Below are 14060 nucleotides of genomic sequence, written 5' to 3'. Positions count from 1 at the left end.
TGTTTCAGTTATATATTGTGATGATTGCATGTTTGGTTTACACTAATCCATGAACCAGTTATGATTGCATGCCTCTTGTAGTTTCCTTCTTTGTCATTGTGCAGGATCTCATTGTAGCTGGGCGAGCAGAAGGACAAAGAGCTAGGAACAAGCGGCCAAAGAGGAGAGTTTGGATTCGACATTAAGCGCAAGGCAACGGTTAGTGCTTTCTCCATCCTCTTTTGCTTTCATAAAGAAGTAAACCTTCAGTAGTTTGTTTTACAGTTGTTGCTAAGGAACTGTCACCCTTAGAGTGGGTTAGGGTCATCCGAGTCGGATACTTTTCCCTACAACAAACTGGCGACTCCGCTGGGGATCGTATCCGTTTGATTGTGTTTGTAGTATCTTTGCTATTCATTTCCTGAAGAAAAGAGTACCAAATCGAAAAGCTTTTGACTATATCAAAAGCGAAGTAGAGGGCAGCTACTCTTGCTCATTTTCTGAGCAGATTCATGATTTGAAGAGCTGATCTACAAAGATCCTTGTAAGCTCTTAGTGATAGCTTTGTACCTTCTAAATCATCCCTTTGAGTATGCTTGACTGAAAATTATGACCCGGAAACTGTGAAAACGCAACTCTCGTTTTCCAAAGCAGGTAGTACACAGGCTACCTGCTTTGCAACGCAGGTCCCGAACTAGCTACCTGCGCTGAGAGCCAGTTTGACTGTGCAGAGCCTGCGTTGACCCAAATTTGCTTAGTGCATTAGGGGTTTCCTCCTTTCTCTTGCCTGTTTTCACTTAGTTTTGCTGCTAGGTGTCAGTCTTGTGCCCGTTTTGAAACCAATATTACTTGCCATCATTCCGCCTCTGTTATATAACGAAATTGTACTTGTTCTTTGTATTTCTTACTCATTTACAATTTCCCATAACGAAAAGTAAACTAGTCATGCTTTTGGCCTCTTAGATCTGAACCTGTGTTAGGCGTTTTGCTGGTCTAAGGAGTTAGCTTGTTTACTGTCCATAGCTGATTAGTCATTTTACTTTCGTTAGTATGGTTTGATTTCATGTATTTCCAGTGATTAAGCAAGTGAATCTTAAGGTGTCTTTTGATTTTGGACAAGCTTGTTTACTTTCGCTTTAAATCGAAATCAAAGTTATATAACCACTTTCTTTTTGTATCCATCCACATTAAGAAAGGGAAAAGAAAATACATGCATTGTGCATTTTGCATTTGACTGTTTGCTTGACGATTTAGAAAAATTTGCATTTTAGTGTGTGCTCTATGATCTGTGTGAAAAGATTTGCCTTTCTTTTCCCTCAGTAGTTAAGGTTTTCAAAGTTGAAAGATTGAAAAGTTTGCTTCTCATCTTAGACTGCATTCAGGAATTTGTTATATACATCTCGTGGTGATCCTTAAAGGCAAACTGATAAGCAAGATCAACATTAAAATAAATCCAATTTACATAACAACGCTTTGTAACATAACGCAAACACATAGAGGTCTAGGTAGAGACGTGTTCCGGCGTCGTTAAACATAGTGACTGTCGATCTCTACGAAGGTGGGTGATTCCTCCTGAGAGTCGGTGGCACTAATACGGACTTGTGCTCCCACGTACCATCGCGTATATATTGGGAGACCCCTATAGGCAATTATCCTTTATCCATAGGAAGCCGTGTCGACCGCCCTACTGATCGCGATGCAGTGAACACAGCATTCACGAAGATCGACCACCCGTACCGTAAAACGTATTCTGTGGTTTCGCGAAAAGTTTGGCACACCCTCTGCCTAGAACTCCAGAGCAGTTTCTTTTGGCCTTTTTCAAACTCTATAACTGAAAAAGTCTAGCCGAGCATTTGTCACTTCGGGCTCGTTAAAACATCGAAGGCGACTAGAGTCATCTTTAGCTTTTTCTCGACTCTTAAAACATGAAAAAGCAAGTTTGTGTCTAAAAGCGTCGTTAATAAAATTTATTTTAAGCGGAACAAAATCACCTGTTATTCCCACGTTGATCTTTCAGTTGAAAAGTATGGAGCCCACCAACCAAGGAGGAAACCTTGGCGGAAGTCCAAATCCCTTCTCCTCTTGGGGAGATGTTGGTGCGCCTCATATGGCAACATTGTCACTTCCAGGATTGACAATTGGCCTACCTGTATGGCTCTTTTCAACTAATGTAGTCCAGATCGCCACTAATCCTGAGCAGTCGAATCAACAGTCAGACCAGTCTAGGACTACCCACCAGCCTTCCACTTCTTACAATACTTCCTCTGATCCTTCATCTTCGCAAGGTAGAGCTGGCAAAAGTCAGCCTCCCAAGGAGAAGAAGGAAAGGAAGAAGAGAGAAAAGAAGCAGAAGGAGCCTATGGCGAAGGCGACTGGGGGCAAGCAAAAGACAGCTGACAAAAACCCACACACTGCACCGACCGGGCCTAAATCGCCGTGTGTCATTTGCGAAGGGGCCCACTTCCATCGTGATTGTCCTTGTATTCCCCGGATACTAAGGGACTGGTCCCCAAGATTGCACAATCCGGTAGCATCAACCTCTGGCAGTCATGTTGATTGCAGTCCGTCAACTAGCGAGAGTGAAGGACGAAGAGGGAGACCAAGATCGCCCTGTATATTGTGTGAAGGCGAGCATGCCATCCACAGATGTCCATTCTTAGATGAGGCAAAGAGAGTTTTGGAAGATCGTCTGGTTTCGCCATTACGACTTCCTCCTGGATACCAAAAACTCGCGCCTAATCCCTCGATAGTTGAAAATCCAGCTGACCCGCCCAAGTGGTCAGCTGAAGTGTCGGTCATTGAGAATGAACCTACTGAATCCAGACCAGACGAAAGTCTAAAGGTCGAAACGGCAGTTGACCCGGTTCTTCCTTCAGAGGTTTCATCGTCCAATGACTCCGTCATTGAAGACCCATCTTCAAATGACACCCTCACTGAAGAGGATAAGGATGACACCGTCCATATTCTTTTCATCAACACAGACTCTGATGAGCATCAGGGCAATGCGCCCATTCCTTTATCGCAGGAAGGAACATCGTCAGGGTCGTATCCGGCCGTATATTCGGTCCCACCACCAAGCAACCTAGTTGTATCCTTTGATTGGAATCAACTAGGCAGACCCCGGTTACCAGCCAGTATCCCATTCAGAATCATAGTCCAAATCTACAGAATGGTGATGGCTGGAACTATCATTGATGAAGGGGCATCTGTGAGTATCCTTTCCTCTGTTGCTTGGAAAGCACTGGGTTGCCCGGCGCTTTTACCTGAGATGAGAAATCTATCAGGTTTTGATAAAGGAACCAGTCACCCGTTAGGGATTCTCCCCAATGTTCCGGTTACATTGAAAGGGAAAACAGTTCGCATGAACATCATGGTCGTCCAGGGACCCTTGGCATATAACTTACTCCTTGGACGAGACTATATATATTGCATGGAGGCAATAGTGTCCTCACTCTTTAGAGTCATGTGTTTTCCGCACGAAGGAAGAATGGTCCAGCTAGTAGACCAACTTTCATTTCCAGGATCACGCATTGCAAATAGTCAAATACCATCCCTTAACGGTTTATTCGCTCAAGGAATGCCACCGCCCCCGGTTCTACTTCCCGATGAATGCGATTAATTCGGAAAGAAAGAACTGGGACCCAGGGGGCATGCACCCTGGCCTGCCTCGGGCAGAGAAAACCTTAGGTATAAAGTTAATTTCCGCAGAAGGATGGACTAGTCCGTACCCCGTCCGGCAGAGGAAGAGTGGGTTGTTCTAGGATAAAATTCTTTTTTCAAAGTTATGTGAGCGAAGCAATCGCTCCCTTTGTCTAAAGAAGTGGGCTCTCCTAAGGAGGGGGTCTATTTGTGGCAGCAAGAAGCCACCATCTTTGAATGTCAAGCCTCACCCATTAAAACAAGCTGTTTTGAAGGATAAGTAGGGGCAGTCTTCAAAGAAAGAGATGAAATTGCTGCAACAAGTAGTCACCATCCTTAGCAACCTAATGATAGACATCGCCGAAAAGAGAGTTTAGTTTGCGGCAGCAAACAAAACCATTTTTCGGATAATAAGTAAGAGATGGCAGAATCTTGAAATTATACTTTATACCTGGGGGCATGCAAACCTTTTGGAGTGCAAGCACGGGACGACTATTTATTTTTTAAATTTTTAGGTCCTCCCTTTAAACCTGTAGGTCTAACCCGTTAAACTCGTAGGATTAGCCGTTTCTAGCTTGCATAAAGAAAGGATGAAGGGCAAAAGTTAAAACCTGCCAATTTGGAGTAATTAGTGAGGTATCGCTCCTTAAATAAGATTACCTCACCTAAAGCATTCCTTGTATTAAGACTGGTATAATTCGAGCAGTTTTAGCAATGTTCATGCTCGTTAAAAAATAAACACAAGAATCGAGCAGTTTTAGCAATGTTCATGCTCGTTAAAAAATAAAAGCAATCATCGAGCAGTTTTTGTGCAGAAGTTCATGCTCGTTAAAAAATAAACGTAAATTGTGAGCAATCTTTCCCTAGCAGTTCAAGCTCATCCAGAAAAATGAACCGGTAAACAACCTCGAGAAATGTAACCTTTGAAAGCCATATTAAAAGCCCTTGGTCGTGTTTATATGCCATCACCTCCATCTGTTCATTTGGCCAATCGTTCACCTCCATATGTTTGTTTACCCATTTTGAGGAACAGCTGCGAAGAGTGATTTCACTTAGCCATCCTTGTGACACTGCCGTGATTGGAGAATTCCAACCTGTACCTGGAATCTGCTGCTATCCCTGTTCATCACTCGTTCCTCAAAAGACGAGTCTTCTTTGAGCTCTTTTCACTGACTCGTAAAATATGAAAAGTTTGCCGAGTTTTGGCCTTCCAGCTCGTTAAAGCAACCGGAAAGTTATCCCTCCTCTAGATTTTAATCTTTTTGGACCTGAGGGATTATTGCACAAAAAGATCGAGCGCTTGTTTGTTCGGCTCGTTAAAGCAACCGAAAATTCATCCCTTCTGTATTGTTTTAAACTTTTTCGGACTTAAGGGATTAGAAGACGAAAAAGGAATTTTGGAGTTAACTTTTCGTACCTTTTCAGACTCTCTAAAAATGAAAAGGACCGAGTTTTCTTTGTCGTTAGACTCGTTAAAATGATTAAATAGCGACAAACTTGTCTTTAGACGAGAACGAGTTTCCCTATCGCTAGGCTCGTTAAAACATAGCGATGGGCTTGCCCGAAGGGCAGGTTATAGAACAAGCATATGTTATCCTCCTCAAGCTTGACAAAAATAAAGAGGTACTGGTCAGCAATGACTGGGGAAAAATTGGGAGAACCTCACAGCATTAATGGTAGCAAGTCGCTCTTGAACATGACACTTTGTCCTCCGTAGCACATCGGGTTGGGTTGTTTCATTCACCGGTCGCAGAATCATGGTCCTCGCCACACCATCCACCATTGGGGTAATGCTACCAATCCATCACATCAGTGTCGTTATATGTTCAAGAGATGTGGTTCTGTAAAGAGTCAACCGTGTTCCGCCCACTGCCATACATTATCCTTCATCCACTTCATGACCGCCACCCTGAATCATACATCACAGTTTGTTTTCACCTCATCATAATCACTAGCTCCGTTCCGTGTCACTGATGTGGGATTCATTAAGGCCCTCCTTTGACGGATCGCTCCTTGTCGACATCAGCTCATTATCCAAGGAGTTGATCTAGGAACACCCCCCTCAGTACTTTGAAGCTTGCATGCCTCAATGGCAAGTTTCTCACTTCCGGCGACAGGTATACATCAATGACCTTCGACCAGAAGATTTTGCATGGTGGTCGACGCCAAGTCCTTTATTCCCACCATGTAGATTGTACTGCCGTACCTTGAGGGTCATCATCCTTATCGGTGATTCCTCTCGCGCTTGTTAACGGTTTACATCATTGACCGGTAATCAAGCGATGTCTTTCCATGTTCGACTTCAAGAAATTCTCACATGGATCGACTTGTACATCGAGTGAAGATCGGAAGAGTTTGAAGACCCCGGATCTAGTTTCATCCATCCGGGCTGCGATATATATTCAGGACATAAAGACATTTGATATGTACATCATTACAGCAGATGATCATCCTTCTCAAAGGATGATAATTTCGGCAGAGGAATATCAGTCTACATCAGACGATCGTCTGTTCTATGTACCAAAATGTATTTATAAAGCTGAGCATGGGAATGCCCGCCTCAGCTAGATCATGAAAAATGTATGAAAAATAATGTATTGTATTGTATCTTATTACAGGACACTTCTCAGCAGATTGAATGAACTTCGGATCCTCTCAATAAAGCATTTCACCCGATAAACGACCTCATACTTTAGGGGGCATCTGTTATAGACAATTTTGTGCCTTACAGCAATAAGCATGAATTGTCAATAATCCAAGGGATCCAAAGTTCCCTAAACATGATGTTCCTACCCCTAGAGGAACAAGGTCAGCAAACCAAAAGCTCTCAGATCAGTTCTCCACCTGAAAACACTCAAAAACAAGCAATCCTGAAATCAAAGCAGGTGCTCCACTAGGCTTCTGCGCTGAAACACAACTGCTCCATGGTGTACCTGCGTTGCAAAGCAGGTAGAACAAAGCCCACCTGCGTTGGGCGAGTTTGGACATGTGGCACAGTGAGTCATTGCTTTGGAATCTTCCAAAAATGACACTTGGGTCAGGTATTTCGCCTTGTGATGAGTCAGAGGCTTTGTTTCTCCAAGTGGAAGCAAGGTTCACCAAGTGGACTCAAGAACTGAAGATCAACTAAAGATTAACTGAAGAGAGAGAGGACACAAGGCAGCTACACATCAGTTGCAAGCTGACTCATCCTTTCTCAATTCATCTATATATTGAGCTCTCTCCTACGAGCTCAAGGGGCTGGAATTTGGTGCAAAGTAATGATATGCTGTTGGTTTCATTCTTGAGTTATTGGGTGATTGTTTGAGAGAGGTGAAGAAGAGCAATTCTTTCTGCTGGGAGGTGTTTCTGGGTTGGAGCCTGCAATGGTTGTAATCCTCTCAGAACCTTTATTTCTTCATTAATAAAAGCTATTGAGGTTCTTCTATGTGCTCTTGTTTCAGTTATATATTGTGATGATTGCATGTTTGGTTTACACTAATCCATGAACCAGTTATGATTGCATGCCTCTTGTAGTTTCCTTCTTTGTCATTGTGCAGGATCTCATTGTAGCTGGGCGAGCAGAAGGACAAAGAGCTAGGAACAAGCGGCCAAAGAGGAGAGTTTGGATTCGACATTAAGCGCAAGGCAACGGTTAGTGCTTTCTCCATCCTCTTTTGCTTTCATAAAGAAGTAAACCTTCAGTAGTTTGTTTTACAGTTGTTGCTAAGGAACTGTCACCCTTAGAGTGGGTTAGGGTCATCCGAGTCGAATACTTTTCCCTACAACACCTGTTCTCAATCCTGTCCAACTTAGAGCTATGGCACTCAGATATGCTCCCCTTGTGATGCTTGCTCCTCAAGGTGCCTTACCAGCAGATTATTAGAGTAAAATTACCTTATTTGATGGCACTGGAACTTACACAGCACAACAACACACTACGAAAATGAAATATTATCTTGAACTACATGAAATTGACATAGGAGATGTCCAAATGAGGATCTTTGTCCATACTCTAGCTGGAGAAGTGAGAACATGGTTTAGATCCTTGCCTGCTCAGAGTATAGATAGTTTAGAAGTTATTTACAAACAATTTTTAAATAGGTGGGAGAAGAAAAAGAACCCCCTTCAAATTCTTTCTGAATATGAAAACCTTAAAAGGGGACCAAACGAAACTGTTCAGGACTACTGTACTAGGTTTAACAATGTATATAATGCAATCCCACTTGACCTTAGGCCTCCACCTAGCTTAGCCCTAATTAAGTTTCCAGACGGATTTGACACAAATATGGCTTTTCAACTTAGAGAAAGGAATCCCCCAACCCTAGAAGATATGCAAAGTGTAGCAGTTAGTATAGAAGCTAATATGCTATCCAAAAGGGCTAGGGTTAGAAAAGAGAGAAGAACACCCCTGAAAGATGAAACTTCACCCTTTGATCAAAAAATGAATGCTTTAGCTAAGGGAATGGAAAGGTTGATGGATATGATAGAAGTCATTGAAAGGAAACCTTACTGGGACAACCAACAAGCACCTCCAGTTAGGAATTCAAATTTTAGAAAAAACCAAAACCAAAACACTGGTAAAAACGGGCCCGATCGGAACATTAGACCACCTTTCCAAGAAAGTTATGCTGAAATTTCTCACCACGAAGATCCTGAGATAAACATCCAAATCAACCTAATGGAATTAGATGATGAAGAGACTATCTTTCTTACTTAGGATGATCAAGAATTATACATGCTTCAACAATTACAGACTCAAACTAGAGAATCTTTCGATTATAAGCAAAGGTATGACTCTGCTATTTTCGAAGTGCATAAACAATACAATTTGAGAACCAAAAAGAACATTGACGTTCCAGATCAGAATAAGAAAGCAGTTCCTAATCAGCCTACGAAAGTGAAAGTGGCAAATAAGAATCCTCAAGTTTCAAAAACCCTACAAATCCTTTCTAGACCACATCAAAACCCTCCCAGTCCCATCATTGAAGATGTAACCGATAACCAACCTTCTAATGAGCAACATTCCACTTCAGCCCCCCTCAAGGGAACAGTGGAACAACTTCCAGAAATTATATTAGAAAATCCAATTAGTAACACTCCAAAAAATGAAAAATAAGAACAGACTACTCAGAACCTTGGTGCTAAGATTTCAAATGTTCAAACAGATAAAACCCCTCTGCCTTTCAATTTGGGAGCAGAGGTGGCCAAACTCAAAATCTCAGTGCCTCTGACAGAATTGGTTAAACATGAAACTTACAGATCTCAAATAAGTAAATCTCTAAACTTCGTTGAGAATGAAGACTCTGTGAATCTATTTGATGATCAACCTGAGTTAATTTTCGGACCTGATGTTAATGGAAAACCAGTTGAAGGAGGGATACCACCCTTCTACATTAGCCTTAACATCCATGATAAAATCCTACATAATGCCATGCTTGACTCTGGAGCTTCACATAATCTTATGCCTAAGTCTGTTATGGAGAAGCTAAACTTGGATATCACCAGGCCTTACAAGGATCTGTTTTCCTTTGATTCAAGCCAAGTTAAGTGCTTAGGGCTTATAAAAGATTTGTGTGTTTCCCTAGTTCAATACCCTGCTAAGACCATACTTATGGACATAGTTGTTGCTGATATACCACCTAAGTATGGTATGCTGTTGTCCAGATCTTGGGGTGCCAAACTCCAGGGATCTCTGCAACTTGACATGTCGTATGCTACCATATCAGTCTTTGGACATCCCAAGAAACTATATAGAGAGACTCTGATGAAGTATGTAGTGAGTACACAGGAGAGGCCTCAAAACTTTCCTATATATTCAGTACATTTTGATATTGATTCTTTCATACTTTACAATGTTGAATCTAATCAAGAAGATACTTCAGACAACACTACAGCAGAACCAAAAGAAATTGCAGTATTAAGAGAAAATCAAAATGTCCAAATTCCCAAGATTTCAGATAAAAAAGATGACCTAGATACCTTAACCAAAAAATATTTCATTCCCCCAGACAGTGAAAATTATGAGCATGAAATCCTATGACATCTTGAATTTGATGGGTCAATAAACAAACTAGGTGCAGGAGCAGGTGTATGGATTTACAACTTAGAAAATGATCATTCAAAGGGCCATGCCTATAGATTGAACTTTAAATGTACAAACAACATGGCCGAATATGAAGCACTCCTGTTAGGTTTGAAACTAGTCAAAAGGTTAGGAGCCATAAGAGTCTCTATTATGGGAGATTCTGCGTTGGTAATGAAACAAATTAATGTTGTTTATATGACTAGGGATCCTAGGTTAGGATTTTATAGAGGAACAGTGGTAGAAATACTAAATACTTTTTTAGAAACCAAGCTTGCTATCATCCCAAGAAAACATATCATGAAAGCTCACAGTTTAGTCATGTTTGCTAGTACTTGAAAGTTTCCATTTTAGCCCAACCATCAGTACACTCTGAGGTTAGGCACAGACCCGCCATTCCTGGCGACTTAAAGAACTAGCAAGTATTTGAGAATGATCAACAAATTAACAATTTTTTTACTTTAGATGAGGAATTTGTTAATAGCAACATAGACACAGACATAGCATTATATTTTGATTACACTGATGAAGTAGAAATTAATAAAGTAGAAGATTATCAGATAGATAGATTTCATCCCATAAAGTTTACAAAATCAGATATCCGAAACCTAAAACAAATGGAAATTGATGAAGCAATCGATGAAGAAATTGAATTCATCAACCTTAAAGACAATTTTTTGCCCAAAGGATTAACTCCTTTGGAGGACATATTTGATTCAAACGATATTCCTAAAAATCCTAAAATGGAACCATTGAAATTAGACATTGAGGAATGTAATATAGGTTCTCAAGAAGATCCCAAAATGATAAAACTTTGAAAGACATTACCTCCCAATGGAAAAGTGAAATATATGGAACTGCTAAAGGAATTCCAAGATGTTTTTGCCTGGAATCATGAGGACCTGAAATCCTATGATACCAGCATAATACAACACACCATTCCATTAAAATAAAACCAAAAGCCTTTTAGACAGAATCTTAGAAGCATTAACCCCGTTTTATTGCCTTCTATCGAAAAAGAGATCAAAAGAATGTATGAAGCTAAGATTATTGCACCAATTAGATTCTCAGACTGGGTTTCTAATTTGGTACCTACAAGAAAGAAAACTGGTGAAATTAGGTTGTGTGTTGACCTCAGGAATTTAAATAAAGTTTCACTTAAGGATAAATATCCTCTTCCTAAAATGGATCACATACTACAGAGGGTAGTAGGTTCCACCAGAATCTCACTGCTAGATGGGTTTTCTGGTTATAATCAGATCCTAGTCCACCCAAACGATCAGGAAAAAACTGCATTCACTACCCCATGGGTCACTTTCATGTATGTGAAAATGCGTTTTGGGTTAAAAAATGCAGTGGCCACCTTTCACAGAGCAATGGACATAGCCTTTTCTAAGGAAATCCATGACTTCCTAGTCATCTACCTAGATGATATTACAATATTTTCTAAATCAGATCAGCAACACCTGGATCATCTTAGGCAGGTCTTCACTAAGTGTAGGAAGTATGGAATCTATCTGAATCCTAAAAAAGCTTTTTTTGGGTTGGAAGAAGGGAAATTACTAGGCCACATTATCTCCAAAGATGGTATTAGGATTGACCCAACAAGAATTGAAGCCATTTTGCAGATACCACATCCCAAGAACATCAAAGAACTTCAAGCATTTTTAGGCAAAATAAACTTTTTGAGGAGATTTATCTCTAATTTAGATGAGTTAATTAGATTACTAAACAACATGTTAAAGAAATATTCGACTATTAAATGGACTCTAAAGGCTAAAAATTAATTTGAAGATATAAAGTTAGCCATAAAAAAAACACTGGTTCTCATCAGTCCAATGTTTGATAGGGAGTTCATCATATTTTCTTTTGCTTCAGAACACACAATTACTGCAGTCCTACTGCAGAAAAATGATCAAGTTTTTGAACAGCCAATAGCCTTCTTTAACAAAGCCCTGAGAGATGCACCTTTAAAGTATAATATAATGGAAAAGCAGGCTTTTGATCTGGCTAAAGCTATTAAAATTTTAGAGTTTATATCTTGTACTCTCATATAGTGGCTTATGTTCCTAATGTTGTAGTCATAGAAATTCTAACACAGGATGGACCTGATGGAAAGAGAGGGAAGTGGATAGCTACAATATTAGAGTATGATTTAGAAATTAAACCAACAAAATTGATCAAAGGCCAAGATTTAGCCAAGCTCATGGTTGAATCAAACTACCAAGCCCTAGACATAAACTTCATTGCAGAATTGGATAATGAAGAGGAGATGGCAACTCCACAGATCAGCTAAGCCTTTACAGATTCACCATGGTATGTCGACATAATATACGTTATACAAAATCTTCAATCTCCTCCAGAGTTATCCAGGACTAAAAGTAGGTTCTTAAAAATGAAATCTTTGAAGTTTTGCATAATTGACAATGCTTTATTTTGGAAAAATCATGAAGGCATCCTCTTAAATTGTTTGTTAAAGGAAGAATCTGACAAAATATTGCAAGAGTTTCATGCAGGTGACTGTGGGGGACATCTTTATTGGAAGACAACAACTGATAAGATTTTAAGGGCTGGTTTTTACTGGCCCACTCTATTTGCTGATGTAAAGAAGTTTGTAACCTCATGCCACAAATGTCAGATTTTTGAAGGAAAAAGAAAACTACTGCCATTACCTTTGAAACCTATATCTACTGAAACACCATTTCAACAGTGGGGTCTTGACTTCATTGGTGAAATTCATCCCCTTCCTTTGCCCAACACAGATGGATTTTGACTGCCACGGACTTTTTTACTAAGTGGATAGAAGCCATACCCTCAAGACAAGCGACTGATACTGTCATAATAGGTTTCCTTGAGGCCAACATTCTGTCTAGATTCGGTTGCCCCACTAAAATCATCATAGAAAATGAAGTAGCCTTTAAATCAAAGAGGATGATTGATTTCTGGAACAAATATCACATAACCCTTGGTCACTCTACAGCCTACTATCCCCAAGGAAATGGACTTGCAGAGTCTTCCAATAAGAGCTTAATGAATATCATCAAAAAATTGTTGGAAGATAACAAGAAAACCTGAAATGAGAGACTAGTAAATGCCTTGTGGGTAGATAGGTTGACCACAAAGAAATATATTGGTACCAATCCTTATCAGCTAGTCTATGGAATGGAGGTTTCCTTCCCATCTTCTTTGGGAACTCCAGTGATGAAATTACTCCAAGAAGCATAGGTTGATTCAAATGATATTCAAAGGAGGATCAATCAGACTATTCACTTGTAGCAAACCAGGGAGGAGGTGTATTTCAGATCCCAAATTGTGTAGGAAAGAATTAAGAAATCTTTTGACAAAAGAACCAATGTAGAAGACTTCTATCTAGGAGATAACGTTTTGAAATGGGACTCAATCAGGGAGGATAAAGGTAAACATGGGAAGTTTGACTTCCTATGGAAATGCCCTTACATTATTTATTCTTTTAGAGGTAACAATGCTTATTTACTCAAAGAATTGGATGGTGCAAAACTAGAAGGAGGACCAGTCAATGATCAGATGCTTAAGCACTATACAGATCCTAGTCAATAATTTCACTAATAACTTGTACATAATATATCCTTCACAAAGTTTAGTGTGGATTGGATGGTAAATTTTGGAGTGAAGCCCAAATAGAAGGCCCTAAGCTTCAAAAGTTTCACTATCAATAAGTATCAATAAAGCAACCAAGTAAAAGGGAAATTTGCAGAGTAAAATCACAGTAATTCAGAAGGTCATTGATCTTCTAGTTCTTCACATTTCACCAGGAAATGCCATCCCCAAGTGGAGCCACTGTTATGTTCCTATACCAATAGGTGTCATAATTTTTGAATATCTGAGGTTAAATCTATAATATGTACATACCTTTGCTTTCTGCAAATGTTTTCCATATTCAAAACATCAAAAGATAAAAAAATGTAAAGAGGGTATGTCCTAAAAGAAAAATCAAGGGACAAAAAGATTAAAAAAAAGGTAAAAAAAAATGAAACCCAAGAAAGAAAAAGACCATGAAAGTGTGCAAGTCCAAATGCCACCACTATTTACTTTTTTGCATAATAATGATTGTGTTCAATTTGTTATTCATGCCACAATCCATGATAACCAAAGAGTTTAATATTGGTTATTCCATGTTTTGAATTTCATGTTTAGAGATAGAGAATAAGATCTGACCAAATTGTTTAAACTTGGCAGATAATTAGATTAGGTAGAGTGAATAAAAAGGAGCTCAACAGTTTAATATGAGCCCTTGGATGTAATAAGGATAGACTTAGATATATTACTTTTGTAAAAGAAAAGAAAAAGGTTTTGATACGGGTTTGCCAGCTTAAGTGCACCCTAATAGAGAGTAGAAAAA

The sequence above is a fragment of the Pinus tabuliformis genome, chromosome X, assembly GCF_031772625.1.
Source record: "Pinus tabuliformis cultivar Carrire ecotype Pingquan chromosome X, CPIR1, whole genome shotgun sequence".
NCBI classification, from domain to species: Eukaryota; Viridiplantae; Streptophyta; class Pinopsida; order Pinales; family Pinaceae; genus Pinus; species Pinus tabuliformis.
Note: the sequence above shows the minus strand (reverse complement) of the source record.